Below are 20784 nucleotides of genomic sequence, written 5' to 3' on the forward strand. Positions count from 1 at the left end.
CTCACAGTACAGGAGTATCTAATTATTCAAACATCCCTGGTTTAGAACCCTATCTTGCAATGATCAATAATGAGTGTGGAAGACATTTATTGACACATTTCCGAATAGGTAGTATAAGAGATTATCTGTCTTTCCCTATGAGCCAATATTACACAGTGAGAGCCTCAGTTTGTCCAGGTCTGCGTGATGAAACCTCAACTCGGAAAATGTTGCACTTTAATTTTTTGTCTACATTTTATAGACATTTTACTCTCCAATAATCGTCAGCAGTCCTTGAAGTATGTGGTTTTCATTTATACAAACCTGCACTTTATTTCTTACAGGATCTTTTTAACCATGTTGTCTGCAGATCGGATGGTTTATTTTAAAATCTGCTGTGCGCCTACGGAAATCAATGCCTATTTAATGGGGGCAACGTAAATGGAATGAAATAGAAATGTTATTGTTGTTTTAATTAGTTATTTATTATCTGTTTACAGAGGTTGTATTTTTACAGTTATAACGACTGATGATGTTTATACTTTTATGGCTGAATATGTTCGCAGAATAAAGACGATGATGATGGTGATAGTCTTACTGATGTGGTCTAGCTTGAGCTGGTCTTAAGCCTGAGCTGGTGTTTTCTGTCCAGTGTGAATATATAGTGCATTTTCTGTTCTATGATTGCAAAGAGACCAGCAGGAGACATACTGGCAAGCCAGCCCAGTGAAAACAGTGCTGTTGTTATAAAATGCTAGATGCATATTCCCTGTTTCATGTTAAGATATTTGAAATGTAGCATGATAAGATCACAGGTTGTTTTTTAAATCTTGTCATACATTTTAATTGACTTTTTTATAAAACTACTAGAAATAATAAATGTTATGTTTATAAATGTTTCTCCTGTCTCACTTAAACATATCGTGCTTTACTATGTCTGACTGCAAGCAATACTGGTCAAGGCTGTCCTCATGTAATTATCTGGCTAGGCCTGCCTTCAACCTTACAAATGAAACTGGACTGTTGTTCTTGAAGACAATTCTACTGGCCTTAAGGCTACTAAAAGACGAATACTAGAATCAAACCAGCTTTCCAAAGTGAACTGATGACACGTTTATTTGAAGTAAGTATTGTATTCATTTGTTCTTACTGGGGGTGTACAAACACAACTACATGTCAAGGACTGGATGCAATTTAGGTTTGTTGAGTGTCCTGTGAGACTGCCCAAGGAAAGAATGACTCCTCCTGGTAACCATGGTGCCACCCTTCACATAATATTAGACATTAAAAGTTCCAGGTGTCACCTGCAGGGGGTCAAGCTAGGAAGAAAGAAAATTGTTTTACTATCTATGCAGATCTTGAGTTATGATGTAGATTGCTTAGGAGCTAATAAGCAAGACACTACGTTATCCCTGATGTTAGGAGTGAGAAAAGAGCCAAGCAGAAAATAAATCCAGAACCTGGGCTCCTGTGGATGTGGTGGGGCCAGAGCGACTCAGATGAATAGAAGGCATGGCAAAAGTGAACACACTGAACAGGAGCATGTCCAATTTTTCTCCTCCAATTAAAGTTGCACAGGCTTGAATATGTTCTAGTTCTTTGAATGGACATTGAGCATAAATGTAAAAGTATGCCCTCTACAGAAGCTACTACTGTAGTTTATCCTGATGTTTTTGGAAAAAAATGACCAACCCACACAGGAGCATGAACCGAAGCAGCATGTGCCCAGTATCATCCACATGGAGATGAATCCCTCCACTGACTAGCAAATTGAAGATGTCTGGCTTTTTTTGAGTTACTATTCTCTTGGGCTTTATAGTCAGGTTATCCTTGTACCGTGATTAGTGGAGGTTCATCCGGGTGCAATAAGTCACATCGGGCTTCAGTTACAAGAATAAAAGACAGGATGGATTCTCCATGTTTAAGGTTCTTTAACTGGGAAGCCCTATGATTAACCTGATGTGCTATTACAACTTTATAAATCCCCCTAAAAATCATGGCAAAAACCTTACTGGAGAAGTATGAATTGGAACAAAATGGGCAGACCACCAAACCTTCACCCCAAAGCCAAAGGAAGTGGGTTTGATTTTGATTTGTCAATACCCCTTTTCATCATAATTTTGGTACGATGTAAACTTTCCGAAATGAGTTGTCTATGCTTGCTTGATTGACTGTGAAGTATTCTGTAGTCATAGGAATTAAAGGATCAATTTGAGGAGGATTTGGAAAAACTATTGAATGAAAACCTTGCATATAAAAGAACGGTGATATCGTAGTTGCACTGTGAGTGGCACTGTTATAAGAAAACTATGCAATTGGACGATAAGGAAACCAATCATCATGGATGGCATTATAGGAACATTACAAGTATTGCTCCAGACTTTGACTGGCTCATTCTGTCTGCCCATCGGATTAAGGATGAGAACCAGAAGGAAAAGCTTGCTCAATTTCCAAATTTTTTCATAAATATGACAGATACTGAGTATCTCTTCTAGAGAAAACTGTATGTACCTAAACATCATCCAAGCACAACCGGACAAATTGATTCAACATATCAAGGACTATTGAGTCCATAAAGTGGTGAAAATTAAGAGGTGCGCTGCACAGCCCAACCAGCATCACACAATATGTATCATTCCCAAAAAAGGTGTGGAGAGCTGTCTTCCATTTATCTCCTTACTTAAAGCAGAACAGTTTAGTAAAGACTTAAGATTCAAGAGCAGATTCCAAACAAAATAAGATTCCCTGATAGGTGGCAAGGAATAGCTATCCCTGATCTGTGGTTGTCTTAAGTCCTCTACAAATAATGGTCGATCTTAAATTGTGATTTTTCTTTGGAAAAGAGCCAAATTACACATATGTAGCAAAGGGGCATTGAGAGTAATGAAAAATAGGGAACATTCGGTCCAAATGTACTAAGCATTTTAACAGTCACAAATGCTCTGATTCAGAATTTTTGACCATTAATATGTTTTTTGTGTGCATTAATCCCATTTTGGAGTCAGAAAAGTTCATCCAGTTCCTAAAATGGGGTTCATAATCAAAACCAATTTGGCATTTGGAGGAGGTATGTTTTAGCTGTCCCTTTTCAAATATCAAATTGGTAAATCGTTTATCAATGATTTACAACCAAATTCAGGTAGCAAAATACTGAAAATGTACTGACATCTCAAAGGAAGAGTAACCCATTCCCCTTTATGAATGTAACAAAAATGTTTGCTAAAAGAGTACGTACTGGCCAGAGGACAAACCTTGAAGAAAACAAACCTTTTTTTAAACACAGCCCTTTTCCTCTAAGGAAAGGGGCCTGTATTTAAAAAAAGGTTGACCTGACTGCCTGCTGACTCCTACAGGCCACCACTCATGTGATTGTGGCCACTTGACTTCAGTCACAATTTGCAATCTACCTAATGAATATTAATTAGATAAGTCAGAAGGATCTCAATTCAAGTTTTGTTTGAACAAACTGAACTAATGGCACACAGGTCGGGTTGTAAAAATATTTACTGGTCACAAAATATTGGTAGCAAATTACAAACAGTATTTTGCAACCTGTGAATAGTACATCTGGTCCAAAATGCATAGCGATGTATCAACCCCTTCTATGCACTGCCTTTTAAATCCCAAAAACAGAAACTGACCTCAGAAGAAAAGAGGGAAAGACCACCATTTTGATCGAATGCTTTACAGAGACATGATCTGCACTTTACTGGGAACTCCTGCATCTCCACTAATAAGGGGAAACATCGCTAGCAACGCGGTCAATGCAACGCAATGCATTGACCACGCTGCAATTACCACACATTTACATTTACTACGCATGCTTTTAGCATGCAGCATATGCGTGGTAACGGCACAGAGAGCAATCCGGGCGGAACAGTAAGGAGTAGAGACCAGAGGAGAGAAAGGTAAGTGGAGCCGGGTTGGGGTAGTTTTTAGGACAGGGTCAAAGGGTAGAGGTAGTTTTTAGCACAGGGTAGCTTTTAGGGTTTAGGGCAGGGTGGGGAGTTGGGATAGTTTGTAGGAGAGGACGGGGTAGGTTTGTATGACAGGGCAGCTTTTAGGGTTTAGGGCGGGGTAGTTTTTAGGACAGGACAGAGTAGTATTTAGTGTATAGGGAGGGGCGGGGTAGTTGTTAGGACAGGGCAGGTTTCAGGACAGGGCAGCTTTTAGGGTTTAGGATGAAAGTGGGGGTCGCATAGTTTTTAAGGACAGGGCGGGGTAGGTTTTTAGGACAGGGTAAGTTTTAAGGTTTAGGGCGAGGGGTCAGTGTAGTTTTTTAGGACAGGGAGGGGTAGGTTTAGAACAGGGTAGGGTAGCTTTTAGGGCGAAGGCGGAGGCCGGGTAGTTTTTAGGACAAGGTGGGGTAGTTTTAGGATAGGGTAGGTTTTAGGACAGGGCAGGGTAGGTTTTGACAGGGCACGGTAGGTTTTAGGGTTCAGGACGGGGAGGGATAGTTTTAGGACAGGGCAGGGTAGGTTTTAGGGTTTAGGGTGGGGTATTTGTTAGGACAGGGTGGGGTAGGTTTTAGGACATGGTAGGTTTTAGGGTGGAGGGTCAGGGTAATTTTAGGACAGGGCGGGGTAGGTTTTATGACAGAGAGCAGAGTAGCTTTTAGGGTTTAGGGCAAAGCGGGGGTCGGGAAATTTTTAGGACAGGGCAGGGTAGGTTTTAGGGTTTAGGTTGGGCGGAGTCGTTTTTAGGAGAGTGGGTTAGTTTTTAGGACAGGGCAGGGTAGCTTTTAGGGTTTAGGGTGGGGGAGGGGAGATTTTATGGCAGGGTGGGCTTTAGGACAGGGCGGGGTAGGTTTTAGGACAATGCAGGGTAGCTTTTTGGGTTTAGGGCGGGGAGTGGTAGTTTTAGGAGAGGGCAGGGTAGGTTTTAGGGCAGGGCTCAGTCGTTTTTAGGACAGAGCAGGTTTTAGGACAGGGTAGATTTTAGGGATTAGCACGGGGGTTGGGGTAGTTTTCATGACAGGGTGGGGTAGTTGTTAGGACAGGGTAAATTTTAGGGTTGAGGGCGGGAGGTTGGGGTAATTTTTAGGACAGAGAGGGGTAGGTCTTAGGACAGAGCAGGGGTGCTTTTAGAGTTTAGGGTGAGGTTCGGGGTAGTTTTTAGGACAGAGCGGGTAGGTTTTAGGTTCGGGGTTAGGGTCGTGATAGTTTTCGGGATAGGGTGAAGTAATTTTTAGGACAGTGTAGGTTTTATGGTATAGGGCTGGGGGTTAGTGTAGTTTTCAGGACAGGGCAGAGTAGGTTTTAGGACAGGGCAGGGTAGCTTTTAGGATTTAGGGTGGGGTTGGGATAGTTTTTAGGACAGGGTGGGGTAGGTTTTAGGACAGGGCAGGGCAGCTTTTTGGGTTTAGGGCAGGGGAGGGGTAGTTTTAGAACAGGGAAAGGTAGGGTGGGGGCTAAGGGTAGCTTTTAGAACAGGGCGGGGTAGGTATTAGGACAGGGTAGATTTTAATGTTTAGCGCAGGGGTTGGGGTAGTTTTTAGTTAGGACAGGGTGGGCTAGTTGTTAGGGTTGATGGTGGGGGTCAGGGTAGTTTTTAGGACAAGGTGGGGCAGTTTTTAGGACAGGGCAGGGTAGCTTTTAGGGTTTAGGGTGGGGTGTCAGGGTAGTTTTTAGGACAGGACGGCAAAGATTTTAGAACAGGGTAAGTTTTAGGGTTTAGGACGGGTGTCAGGATAATTTTTAGGACAGGGCAGGGTAGGTTTTAGGACAGGGCAGGGTAGCTTTTAGGGTTTAGGGCAAAGGTGGGGGGGTCGCAGTAGTTTTTAGGACAGGGTGGGGTAGGTTTTAGGGTTCAGAGTTGGGCGGAGAAGTCGGGTAGGTTTTAGGACAGGGTGGTGTAATTCTTAGGACAGGGTAAGAATTAGGGTTTAGGGTGGGTGATTGGGGTAGTTTTTAGGCCAGGGCAGGATAGGTTTTAGGACAGGACAGGGTATGGTTTAGGTTGGGGGTGGGAGGGTCAGGGTAGTTTTTAGGGCAAGGTAGGTTTTAGGGTTTAGGGCAGGGGTCGGGTAGTTTTTAGGGCAGGGTGGGGTAGTGATTAGGACAGTGCAGGGTAGCTTTTGGGGCAGGGGTCGGGGTAATTTTTAGGACAGGGCAGGTTTTAGGTTTCAGTGCCGGGGGTCAGAGAAGTTTTTAGGACAGGGAGGGGTAGTTTTTAGGACAGTTAGGTTTTACTGTTTAGGGCGGAAGGTCAGGGTATTTTAAGGACAGGGCGGGGTAAGTTTGAGGACAGGGCATGGTGGCTTTTAAGGCTTAGGGTAGAAGCCGGGGTAGTTTTTAGGACAGGACAGGGTAGGTTTTAGGTTTTAAGGCGGGGTGGGGTGCGGGGTCAGGTAGTTTTTAGGACAGGACGGGGTAAGTTTTAGGGGAGGGCAGGATAGTTTTTAGGGCTTAGGGTGGGAGTCAGGGGTCGGGGTCATTTTTAGGACAGGGCGGGGTGGGTTTTCGGACAGGGTAGGACAGGGGGGGTTAGGGCTCAGGGTAGGGTGTGGAGGAGGCAGTTTTAAGGGTTTGTGCGGTTGGATTATGGTGTCAAGTGTTGGGTGCAGGGTGGGGGAGAATTTACCACGCATTTTCTTTTACCAAACATGCTTTTACAACAAATTTCGTTGTAAAGGCATGGTGGTAAAGGTATGCGTGTTAAAGACACAGTCGTTGTAGAGACCGCGTTGTAAAGGCATGCAGGATATTTGCATGCGTTGTTCCATCATACATCCCTAATAAGAAGCCCAAGGTTGATATTCCATATATCATGCAATAATCTGGAATGCCACTACCACCACCAGCATTCCATGCTGTCTTCTACCCAATGGATCCCTTAAGGATTCTCTGGGATCACTCTGCAAACAAAAGAATCAACTCTGAACATGGCAAACAACGGTGCACTGAATAGGAGTGCATCAATGACAACCCTCTAAAAGCTCAACATCTTGAATAATTTCTACTTCTTTGTTTAACTCTGGACACAAACATGACAAACAACTCTATGTATCATGATGCAGGGCAGTAGCTCAATTACCATACCAAGAAACCAGTAACATGTCACCAGTTGATAGTGGGGGATTTATCATAACTTTAAAAAGTAGCCTTTAATGACGCTTGTTTATCTATTCCAATATACATACAATTAGTTTTCTATACATGAGGAGAGCTTACTTACTCTCCTTAGAGTCTTGATTCCAGAATCAAATAGCTAGCCAGATTTCCACTTCAATTAGGCAGCTCAGGCACCAAAAATTGTCCTTTTCGCTAAAAGAGGTATTTTGCTAAAAGTCTCTTGTAGGGGCTGAGATAACCTCTGAAAAAGGCAAGCCTCTTCCCTGACCAGTTCACCAGTAACAGTTTGGCCTCCTCTTCAGAAACAATTGACACCCTCGAAAGTAAGTCTCTTCAATGGAAACCCTCCACCAGACCGAGCGACACAGTGTTATATAGCTATGTGATGTTCTGAATCCTCTGGTTAAAATACTGTGATGATTTCCTTGTCTAACTTTAAAGGGAAATGCTCTCTTTAGTTATAATAATCTTAATATAGCAATTAAAACAACATAGAGAACCCACACCATTCTGTGTCTACAAAAACAAGTAATCTGCCGTGGATTCTAATCAATAAATCATTTATTTTACTTATTCATTCTAAAAGAAGGATGTTTCTCTTATAAAAAGTATTTCCAGTTCAAAATTGCAAACTCTGTTTTACTATGCAAGAAAATGTTGTCCTAAAGAGCAAATGAAGACCCTCTCCAGCAATAAATACGAAGTAGTATTGAGAAAATTAAAACATCCCCCACTTTGAACGTTATCTGTAATATTTCTGAATGAGAGAGTGATGCGAGTGAGCAATGGAACTTGTCATGGGACGGAGGATGGGGTTGTAGTCTTTCTTACTTTTCTTCATTCACTTTCACCAACCCACCAGACACCTATGCTCTCTGTCACTCACGCACATTCTCCACATCTGCAAAAGCAAAACTGGAGGTTGCTTATTCTGGTACACTACAACCAAGACGTGAAAAGGCCTCCCTCAACACATCAGAGCCTCTTCCTCACTTCTTGAGTTTTGCAAGAATCTGAAGATCTGGTGCTTTGTATAAGCACCTTGGGGATCACACACATGCCCAAGCGCCTGGATACTCTCTTAGGTGATTAGTACACCATATAATTTAACATATCATAAAATTCATCCATCTATCCACCAGTCCATCCATCCTTTTTGTAAGTCTTTTTAGTGTTAACAGTAATCATTTTACCAAAATGTTGTTACTGCATTTCGCTGGTTCCAAATCGTTTTATGTACCTTCTTCAGAACTATTAGGTTTAATTGACAAACATATACACTTCTGGTTCTATAATAATTTATTTGTAGAGTCAATTCTGCTCTTCCCAATAATCACTAAAATAGTATAATTACAATATTTCTTAACCTCCTGTCTTTTGTTAACTCTAATAAGTGTATACTTTTTAGACACAAAGGTAAGCTTACACTTTTGTGTAAGTTTACAATAGTTTGCTATTCACAAAGATATTTTACGAGTAGTATCTTAAGGACTGCGGAGTCTCTGCACATAAAAAGAAAATTGACAGACGAATGGAAGCTTAAAATGAAAGATGGTGGAAAGGGTAGATAGGTGAAAGGATGCACGCTTTGGTGAAAAGATGGATAAAAGTTAGATGGGTGAAACGATGGTTGGGTGGGTGAAAGGATGTGTGGGTGGGTGAAAGGGTAAATGGGTGAAAAGATGCGTGGGTGAGGAAATAGATGAAAGGATGAGTGGGTGAAAGAATGGATGAGTAAAAGGGTGGATGGGTGAAAGGATAGCTGAATGGATGGATAGAGTGGTGAATTACTGAATTATGGGTGAACAAATAAATGGATTTCAGAATGTAAAGGTGAAATTGTAGTTTATCAGCAGGTAAATAGAAGGGTGAGGGATGGAAGAGAAAACTAGCTCTTCTGGGGAGGACTGGCCTCAACCACTTCCCTTGCACAGTGCCATCAGAACTCTGGTTCAAAGTGGAAGGTATTTTAATTTTCTGGCTACTCCCTTGGTTATAAGATTTGTCACTGTATATGGACAAGGCAGTATTCTGACCTAATCACTGGGGAACAGTTTGAGGTGATTTGTTTGGTCACACAGCAGAGAAACTCACTTGAAAAGCAATGTACTCAATTGAGACATCACATCAACCCCTGAGGCCGTATCACATAACAAAGTGGTAATTTAAGACACAGGGCCTGATTTAGAGTTTGGCAGAGGAAGTTACTCCGTCACAAACATGATGGATATCCCATCCTCTGTATTACAATCCCATAATAGCCTATGGAGACCGTAATATGGCAGATCGGATATCCATCACGTTTGTGACAGAGTAGCCTATCGGTCAAACTCAATATCAGGACCATAGTTTCTGTCAGTTTTGTACCGTTTGGTGTCTTAAATGGTTGAAGTGCTGAAGAAATGATATTTTACCAAGTTAGTGTGTAGTAAATGGTTGGCTGTCCCAGGAACTTTAGAAGCATATGCTGCTTTTAGCTGGAACTATATAAACATTTGTTTAACATATCTAAAGTAAACAACAGAACCTAACTTAACAACTCACACTATATTTGTCCCCATCTGCAAACACCAGTTAAATTAAGCACTGGTTCTGAGCGTTGATGATGTCCAGGGGGAGGTCACAAGGTATGCGCTGACATAGTGCAATAATGTGCAGAACAAAGGCCATGACAATCTTGTGCAGTACAGTTGATTAGTGTAGGAGCGCCACTCTCATGTGATTCACACACATGAAGCATGATATTAGCAGTTCAAATGGTCGCTCACTTATACCATGGCTGTGTATGTATGTTGTGCTGTACCTTTGCTGAGGATGGTTGTAAAATGTATAAAGGATATCAGGAAAGGTGTTTAGAGAGGCTAAGCACTGTCACTTGTATGTAAATAATGCACATTAAGGTAAGCCATTGTCACACATTATTATATCTACCTTTATGAAGGAATACTTATTCCAGTTTGTGCACCCGTGCTTTTCATGGCAATGAACCTTTTCATTAACTGCAACGTTTAGATGCACGCTGATGAGCACTAAAGCCCATATTTATACTTTTTTAGCACCACATTTGCGCCGCTTTTTGACGCAAAAACGGCGCAAACTTACAAAATACAATTGTATTTTGTGTCACAAAATGACGCAAATGCGACGCTAAAAAAAGTATAAATATGGCCTTAAGTGTCCACCTATTGCTGCACTGTCCGGCATACATCTCTGCTACAAATGTCTATGTCATGTATTGCATCTAGGAACTTTACATACCCAATCATAAAGTTCCCCATTATATCACAGATGACCTGTAGATTACATTGACAGAGTCTAGGCAAGGATGAACCCTAAATAAGATGTTGTATGGTTAGGGGCATCTGTAATATGAACTCTGCAGTCTAGTGCCCACAGCACCTGTGTATAGTTCTGTGTGATGTTGAATCTCAGTGTCACATCCTTCCTCTTGTGCATGGACTGTGGCATGGTTGTGTAGTCTAGTAATGATACACCACAGTCACTTGTGCAAATAATGGCACTGGCTTATCAGAGGTCCTCGTAAAGATGCTATTGATTAGGATGTGCAAAACAGCAGCTACCTTGACACAGATAGAGGTGGATAGAGGTGGAGTCTTCCAATCACTGACCATGACCATGTCCAGAATCAAATGTGATAGGAAGTGACATCCCCTATCAGCTTTTCTTCTACGATGTCAGAGTATGATAATTTTCCAATAAACATCCTCTCTCTTTCTGTGCTTGATCAGTAAAGTCTTTGTAGTAGTGCCTGGTACTGACATTTGGCATATTATGTGCGGCCAATGGCTGTCAGCTGCAGCCAGTGGCTGACTCAGTTGTCCCGCCTGTGTAGTCAGATTGTACATTTCCAGTGTATTGGGTAGATTTGAATAATGTAAATAAATGTGTGATATCATTTTTTTTTTTTAATTCACATTACCTTGCTATTGTGTGTTTGTGTCACCTTTCATTAGATAGGGTGTTGTTTGCTATGACCCTTTGTAGTGTTACTCTACCATTTGCAATGCCTGTAATCTGTGACATCCAGGGTTTAACTTCTAGCTGAATGCCTTTTTTATGACAAGCCCAATGGCACTCCCCTCCCTTTTCACTGTTAGGGTAACTTCAGAAATCAAATAAATCTACTTCCTCCTGCATCTCACCTGATAGAATTAAATTGTCTGGGAAAACATCACCTCTATCACCCCTAGCTGGGAGGAGGGGTTCAAAATGGAGCCCACAGCCCTCCAGCACTCTGCTTTGCTTAGACATACAATACCTATACTACAGTGGCCTCATACACAAGTGTGACAACATACACTTGGTGGGTATTAGGTGACAGGTTATAAATCTGACTGCAGATTAGTGAAATGCTCTCAGCCAGTGCCAAATGACTATTGTTTTTGTGAGTGAGTGAAATAATTTTTTAATTACAGAATAGTGAAGGTAGATCATTAAATTGGATCTACTCTTTTTTCAACGCCAACTTCCCCTTTGCAGAATACAGACCTTGTAACAAAGTTGAAATGCTCTAGACCATATTTAAAAATGCTGCCATAGGCTTGTCATACAGCAGGTTCAGGCTCTCACTGTATAAAGGTGTGTAGACTTTCAAATCACGTTTAAACTTTCTGCCCCAGAAATGGAGCATTATGTATAATGTTGTTTCTTTCTACAGCTTACATTCTCCAATTGCTTTCTGTCTCAGAAATCCTTTGCCTTATATACTCCTAAAACCCTGCATGAAGAAATTACCTTGATTTACTTCCGTTTGATCCCTCTCTTTTCTTTTTCCAGAGTGACCCTCTTCTTACCTTCTATATTCTGCATTTCTGTTTTTGGAGTACAGTCTCCTCTCATTTTAATGCCTGTCTGCCTCAGTACTTCATACAGTAATTCTGCATTTGGCTGATACCTCATATCGTAGATCACAACCTCATTTCACAGATCACAACATCTCCTCTTTAAAACCCACCCCATCCCTGTATCCTAACATTACCTAATCTCCGTCAGCATATCTATCTCACCAGCCAGTCACCTGTGCCCACATAGCCTCCACTAATGATCACACCTAACTGCTATTAATATAACCTATCACTAAGTAACTGGAGTAAATGCATGCAATTTTTTCTTGAGAGTATATGACTAATCACAATTACCACTAGATTGACCACTAATCCTGGGTACCGGAGTAGCGTGCTACTCACCCTAAAACGGTTCAACACCTCGTTAGGGGTACTAGGCGCAGTATGAATACAATTATAAGTAATCCCAAGTAATCAAGGCAAAAGCATTGCTTTCTCCCTTTGAGAATAACAGGAATATGATGCAACACTTTCGTCACTGTTACACAGGTTAGGTGTCACACAATACTTTTAATTGTATCCCATATTTATTAAATGTATCCATAGTAATCAGAAAATACAAAGTCCACCAAACATCACACACAAATGTAACACAGTAATCAGATAATGTAACACATTAATCACATAATGAACCTGTAATCCCACCCAGATGATGCAAATAGTAAAACCACTTAAGAACAATGAGACCAGGACCAATGTCTGAATACATAGTAAAAATTCATAAAGCTCTAGAGTTTGCAAAGCTCTGATGTTCATTTAGCTAAGAACACAACTAGAATAGGAGAAGCTCAGACGCAACAGAATGCAGAATGAAATGAACTGGTCATAAACGTAGCCTTTGTTGGCAAAAGGCTACTGTTCTTGAAGCACAATTGATTACAAGATAGGATACTATAACAAAGAAGGGCCACAATCACCCACAGGCATTGTTGCCTTGTAGCAGTTCAGTAAAGATTACAGCTTGTTGAGATCTGAATGGCACAAAGAAAACAGAATAACCATCGCAAATTGAGTGACCACATCCTTGGTAGCAGCAAAGGAAATGGGTAGTTCTTGGAGATTATGGATGCGTTATTGAACCTTTGGGGCAACCACAGCCTGACCCACAGCAAAAGGCGTAAGTCCACAAGCACACAGATCACTGCATACTACATGGGTATCTACGCACAGCTAGCTGGCTTGCTAAATGGACTTTCCACACCACAGTCGGACAGGTTGGGGTTCAATTAAGGAAATAAAAAGGTAGACACAGGATGTCATCACCAAGCTCTCCTGCACTTTGCAGCAGTTAACCTCTCAGAGGCCTGCCTCTGTCTCTGGTAAGCTGTTTGAAAAGTTTAGCAGATGTTTGCGAAGATCGGTTGACATCAAGATCAGTTATTCTCATGCTGAGATGCCACGTGGGCCTTCAGACTCTCCTCAGCATCCCATGTATCCTTGGGCTAACATCCTCTGCATGGACAGATGCGGAAATTGAGGAGGCAAGCAGGGCTTGGGGAGGTCATCGAGGCTTAGTCTTAGTCAGGATATAGTGAGCCACAGCAACAAGACCACGGAGGTTTATGCCCATGACATGATGAACAAGCTGCAGAGCAGTTCCAGATTATGCATGCAAAGCCAGGTAGTTGGAAAGATGCCCTCAGAATCAGTATCAGTGGATCCTTACAGTTCAGATCCAGTGAATCAGGCTGGGTCAGTCCTTCCCTCTTCAGAGAGAAGTCAGGAAAGGTAATCGCTGATGAGTGCATTGAGATTGCCTTCTCTTGTTCGGGAAACTGTGTGGGTTCCCTTTAGACTGGCCTTCTAACAAAGAACAGAAGAGGAAGAAGGCATGTGTTGGGTGGGAAGAGGGGAGGTGGTGGTTGTTGTTGCCAGCACTCATGTTCCATATCGTAAATGCTATTGCTACGGAGAGGTAAATATTTACAATTAGCTGCACTAACACTACCAAAAGGTGCACTCGTAGAGTTCACAAAACATTCATGAACATTACATTTAACAAGTAAACAAGGAGAGGCTCTAGGTTGGCCCAAGTCACTGCACTTCCATTAATACAAGGAGGTCCTTGGGTGCACCTAGCTACCCCTAAACCTATGAGCAGGCAGTGTTAACGCAGAAGAGGCCAAGTGGCGTTAACCCTTTGATGCTACATAGTAGGCAATGGCAATTCTACCCAGTTCCAGGGCACACTTATGGTGTGCCTTGAGAAGCACCCACAAACCCTACCAAAAAGCAATGGTCTATAATTTTTTTAGGGGCAAAGGAAAATGGGTGTGGATGGCAGAGCCTTTGATCTGGTTCCTCTCTGAAATGCAATACCTACTAATGTTCTAATCTGTTTATAGATCCATTGTAAAAGGAATTTAAGAAATCTGATTCCCATGTTGAATATTTCAAACACCACGGTTTCATCTCTATTCCTTGACGGGGGAACCACCTAGCTGGGATCAAAGAGGCGCTACGGCCCCATTGAGGCCATTTATATTACTGGTTATTGTAGACGAAATTCCGCACACCTACCTCAGCCTAATAAATATATTTTTGAATACGTATTTTTAAAACAAGACCTAAACGATAAACATAAACATTTGATTGTTAGAATACGTTTGTTTATTTTCTAAACTTGCTTTTTGATGCCTCGAGCTAAAAAATACATTCCTGTACATCCAGAGCTGCTTTATTGGACTTTCTTTTTGATCATGATAGACATTGCTTCCATTCTTACTTGAATGCAAGAAGTATAATTAATTCCATCCTGTCTGTTCAGTGTATATATAGAAACAGTCTTTCTGAACTGAACGAGACCATTTCCTCATTTCCTCCTTACTTTTAACAATAGCAAAACAATGTATATTTACCACTACAGTCTACAGTTTGTGGAAATCTACGAAACAACATGTTTGATAAGAGTGCAGTCTGCTTCTATCCTATTTTCGTTGTCTGATTGTACATAGAGTGTTAACGCAATTACACGTATGCATTTTCTTGCAACAAACTTGTTTTTCCAAAACACAAAGTAGGAAGCATCAAACTATTTTTCCTGTTTTGTTGTGAACAATATAAATACATTTCAGTTGCTTCTGTTCATTAGATGCATGATCACTCCAAACTTTTGGACTGATGCTGCTGGCTTTTCGACTCTGAGAGTGCACTGAAGCCCGCTGACCAGCCATAGGGCCAGTGTTCCAACCCTGTACCAAACAGATGTTGAACTGGCTACCTCAATTGGCATATGTTAACTTACTTGTAAGTCCCTGGTATATCATACTAGGGGTACCTAGGGCGTGTAAGTTAAAGTAGTGTCCACCACAGGGCTGCAGCGCTGATTGTGCCACTCTGAGTGCAACAAAGCACAACACGACTCCCAGCCTGCCACTGCAGACTGGGAGATCAGTTTTTAAACTACTAGTTCGACTTCTGCCATTTATACTTATGGCAAAGCCCAAACCTCCCTTAATGACATCTATAAATCACCCCTACGTAAGGCCTATAGAGCCATAGGGCAGGGTGCTCTATATTATTAAGTAGGGCATATATTTCCATATGTCCAATCAGTAAAAACCCCAAATTGGTATTTTTACTGTGGAAAGGCCAGTTGCCCCATTGGTAGGCACAAAGTTATGTGCTGCTATCTCAGCCATACCAACTTCTAAATGAGACTACTATAGTTGGCACTTCAAGGTATCAAATTAATTGTGGCATAAAACCCAGCCTGATGCCCAAGTCTGATTTAATGTCACTTTTAAGAAAGGCAAATTTTAGAAAGTTGCCACTCTGTTGACCAGTTATCTGAGTGGCCATTCAAAGCTGCTGGCCACCAGACAGTCTTCTGTCCTCCTAGGGAGGAGTATGAGTAACTCTCAAGCACAGAAACAATGCAGGCCTGCTACAACGAGAGGTGTTATCATCCTGTTAGAAATTGGGTCTGTAGGTCACAGAGTTTGCACTCTGTCCAAGTAGGGATCACAATCCTAGTCAGGGCAAGTGAGATTCACACTAAAGGTTTACCTGTGCCCACCTTCTGGTAGCTTGGCACAGAGCAGTCAAACTAAACTAAAGAGGCAATATGTAAAGTATTTCTGCACACACACAGTAACAAAGTGAAAACACCACAATAGGACTCCACACCAGTTTAAAAAATAGCCAATATATATCTGAGGCAAACAAGACCAAAACAAAAAACATCCAACATACACAAGTCAAGTTATGAATTTTCAAAGATTAAATCAAAATGCAGTGATTAGAATACAATAGATCCAACAGTGGCTATCTGGTAGCGCTAGACCAGGGCAAACCCAAAAATTCAGTCCGACCGCAATGGAGCGCGTGCTGGGTACAGGAGTCATGCAGACCCACTGACAGTAACTTTGTTGCGTTGATGCTCAAGGACGATACGTTGATCCAAAGGAGAGGATGCGCTGCTCTTGCAGGCGATGTGATCTTTCCTGATTGGGCAACGTCATTAATGCGCAGATGTCCAGAAGCGATGAATACTGGTTCTGATGCATCAGTGCTGCATCAACCAAGTCGTTGCTGCATTGAAAGTCAGAGTTGTTGCGTTGCGCAGTCAGCGAGCGGTGTCTACAGTGTCTTTTTTGCCGTAGGATGCAGCACCACACTCACCCACAAGGGCATGGGACTGGATTTGGTACCCGTTAGCAGAGCAGGACCCACCGCAGAGGAGTCAATGTGCTGGTACCAAGATGCAGGTGAAGTCATTGATATCCCTCAGAAACAGGAGGCAAGCTTAGTTAAACCCTTGGAGAAACTTTAGATTGTAGGATGCAGAGAGTTAGTTACAGTCCTCCCACTCCCAGGCAAGAAGCATCAGGCACCATGCCAACACAGCAGAGCAAACAGCAAAGTGACAGTCCCTCCTGACAGCACAACAGTCTTTCTTTCTGGTAGAATGTCTTCAGTCCAGAAGTGTTCTGAGTATGTGGTTTCAGAGGCCCGGTACTTACACCCAAAATGGACTTTGATGTATGGCTAACTTCAAAAGAAGGATCCCTTTCAACCCAGCCATGGCTCCAGACTACAAGTAGGGGGTAATTAGGGCATTGAGTGAGGGTAAGACACAACCTATTCAGATGTGTGTGTGAACTACCTCTTCCTCTCACTGCCCAGGATGAGTATCAGAATGCATATGTGTTTGAAATGGGGTCTCTGGTTGGCAGCCGGTTTGCACCATTGCCAAGTAGGGACCCTCACTCTAGTCATGATAAGGGAGATACCCACTCAGACAACTACTGCTCACCCCCTTGGTAGCTTGGCACGAGCAGTCAGGCTTATCTCAGAAGCAATGTGTAAAGTGTTTGCACATAACACACAGTAAAAAGTGAAAACACTACAAAAGGACACCACACCAGTTTTAGAACAATAGCCAACATTTATCTGTGTAAAACAAGACCAAAACAATAAAAATCCAACATACAGTGTTAAAGATATTAATTTTGCAAGATTTACTTTCAAAAACAGTTCTTTGATGTCGATAGCACCACCTGGGGCTATCACAGTGCAACAGTTCAGGACAGCTGCGGCATTGTGGGCCAGCTATGGTGTCGGGAAGTCCCGCAAAACAGTACCTTTAGAATTGCAGGGCATCAGGAACCTCGCGTTGAGCTCCGGAGAGCGGTGTTGCTGATGATGCGTTGTCAGTTCCGGAGTCGGTGCGGGGATCATCGGGCCCTTGAAGTCACACGTGTTGCAGATCGAACTCCAGGCTGATGAAGTAAGGAGCGCTGGCTCTTGGAGAACTTCCTCAAGCAGGACACACAGCAAAGTTCACCCTTTGCAATCTTGTCAGGCAGAAGCAGCAACTGCAGGCCAGTCCAGCAAAGCGACACAGCAAAGGGACAGTACTCCTCCTCCAGCTCTTCAGATCTTCTCTTGGACAGAGGATCCTCTTGATTCCAGAAAGATTCTAAAAGTCTGGGGTTTTGGGTCTTCTTCTTATACCCCTTTCTGCCTTTGAAGTTGGCAATCTTCAAAGCAAAGTCTCAAGTGTTAGCAAGATCCTTCCTTGTCCAGGTCAGGCCCTAGACACACACCAAGGGGTTGGAGACTGTATTGTGTGAGGGCAGACACAGTCCTTTCAGGTGCAAGCAACCACTCCTCCTTCCACTCTAGTTTAGATGGCTCATCAAGATTTGCAGGCTACACCCAGCTCCCTTTGTGTCATTGTTTGGAGGAGAGACGTGAACAGCCCAACTGTCAAACTGACCCACACGGTGAAAATACAAACAGGCAGAGTCATAGAATGGTTTAAGCAAGAAAATGACTACTTTCTAAAAGTGGCATTTTCAAACTCACAATCTAAAAACAAACTTCACTAAAAGATGCATTTGTAATTGTGAGTTCAGAGACCCCAAACTCCACATTTCTATCTGCCCTCAAAGGGAATCTGCGCTTTAAAGTTATTTAAAAGCAGCCCCCATGTTAACCTATGAGGGAGATAGGCCTTGCAACAGTGAAACCCGATTTTGGCAGTATTTCACTGTTAGGACATGTAAAACACACCAGTACATGTCTTACCTTTTAAATACACTGCACCCTGCCCCTGGGGCTACCTAGGGCCTACCCTAGGGGTGCCTTATATGTACCAAAAGGGAAAGTTTTGGCCTGGCAAGTGGGTAAATATGCTAGTTCGAATTGGCAGTTTAAACTGCATGCACAGACACTGCAGTGACAGGTCTGAGCCATGTCTACAGGGCTACTAATGTTGGTGGCACAACCAGTGCTGCAGACCCACTAGTAGCATTTAATGTACAGGGCCTAGGCACCTCTAGTGCACTTTACTATGGAGTTACTAGTAAATCAAATATGCCAATAAGGAATAAACCAATCAACAATACAATTTACAGAGAGCTTATGCACTGATTAACAGTGGTAAAGTGCCCAGAGTCATGAAGCCAACAAAAACTGGTCAGAAAAATTAGGAGGAAGGAGGCAAAATGATTGGGAATGACCCTGCAAAAAGGGCCAGGTGCAACAATATGAATGCAGATGTATTTCCTATCATACCCAGCCATTTCTGTTTGTGGATATCTAGAGAGAAAGCACAAATGTAGCTGCCACCTAAACCCAGATGTTTATTCAGAGAGAGGCCGAGGCACAGAATGGTTAAAATAAGAAAATGCCAACTTTCTAATAGTGGCATGTTCAGACCTGCAAATTACAAACCAAATTTACCAAAAGATGTATTTTAAATTGTGAGTCCAGTTACCCAAACTCCATTTTCCTATCTTTTCCTAATTGGAAATTACACTTAAAAGATGTTTCAAGGTAACCCCAATGTTAGTCTATGGGAGAGATAGTACTTGCAATAGTGAAAAATGCATTTAAGAGTTTTTCACTATCTCAGACATGTTAAACTTAAAAGTACATATCCAACTTTTTAAATACAATGCATTGGGGCTAACTAGGCCCTACCTAAGGGGTGACTTACATGTAATAAAAAGGGAAGGTTTGGGCCTGGCAAATTGGCACACTTGCCAGGCCAGAGAGGCAGTTTAAACTGCACACAAAGGCTTTGCAATGGCAGGCCTGAGGTATGTTTGAAAGGCTACTGTGGTGGGTGGCACAACCAGTGCTGCAGGCCCACTAGTAGCATTTGACTTACAGGCCCTGGGCACACATAGAGCACTTCACTAGGAAATTACTAGTAACTCAACTATGCCAATCATGGGGAAGCCAATGTTACCATGTTTTAGACGCAGAACACATGCACTTTTGCACTGGTCAGCAGTGAAACAGTGCACAGGGTCCTAAAGATCAGCACACAGTCAAAACAGGAGGCCAGAAAGCAAAAAGTCAGATGAAACCATACCAAACGTTGCCAGGTCTAAAACTCCCCCTGACCGGAAACCACACATGGTGTTGTCCCAAAAGGTGAGCTTCAAAGGAGAGGTCATCTTTGAGGGGCAAATGACAACCACGTATGAGAGGGGCTGCTCCTTTGTTAAGGTAGATAGGCTTGAGCAGTTGTCAACTGTGGGCATGTTGGCTAGGGTGGGCTACCAAGATCCACACACCAAGAGTGGGGTTCAGACATCTTGGTACTGGGTAGAATAGTGCATTCTGGGATAGCCAATATGCCACACATAGCCAAAACTCATCATAAGGGTGGGAGGGAACCTAGAAGGCCATTGGTAAGTGACTGCTTTATCCCCTGAGTGCAGTTTTTGGGCATAAATCTGGCAACCAGACCTCAGCTCACATCTGGACTACAGAAAACACCAAAGAAGGACTGCCCTTCTTACCCCTGGGCCTAACAAGAGAGGTTGCACCAGCCTCTGGACTGCATCTGCTGCTCCTTGGACTAGTAAAGAGAAGACTGTAACTGTGGTGCCTGGCTCATGGAAAAGCCTCTCCAGATCCTGAGACAGAAAGGTGAACTCCAAGAGTCAGTTGACTGACTCACTGCTTCAGAACCAGGGCCATGAAAGCTGAAGTAGCCTGTTCTGGCCAGTCAGTAGCCATAGTCATCAAGTTGCTTCTGACCACTAACTTGACCACTCCTTGGCACTCAACAGTTGCACTGGAGTCTATTGGACTATAGCTTAGCACTAACTGAACTTCTGCTGAACCAAAGAGGACTTTGAGGGCCATTGACTGTTGTGGCAAAAGTCACTCCTCCTGGACCGTGGACCAAGGAATAACCTTTGCTTTTATCTTGCAGGGGTCGCTGATTAATGAAGGACTACCTGGACCAGCAACCCTTGTGGCAGAGGAGGCGCCGAGGTTGCCAGGGCCACGGCCACTGCCTGAGCACATATAAGTGCACCTGCTTCTCTCACAGAGTGGGACTCTTCTATCTTACAGGGGCCTCTGAATACTGAGGGACTACCTGAACCAGTAACCCTTGC

Source organism: Pleurodeles waltl, chromosome 1_2, assembly GCF_031143425.1.
Source record: "Pleurodeles waltl isolate 20211129_DDA chromosome 1_2, aPleWal1.hap1.20221129, whole genome shotgun sequence".
Lineage (NCBI taxonomy): Eukaryota > Metazoa > Chordata > Amphibia > Caudata > Salamandridae > Pleurodeles > Pleurodeles waltl.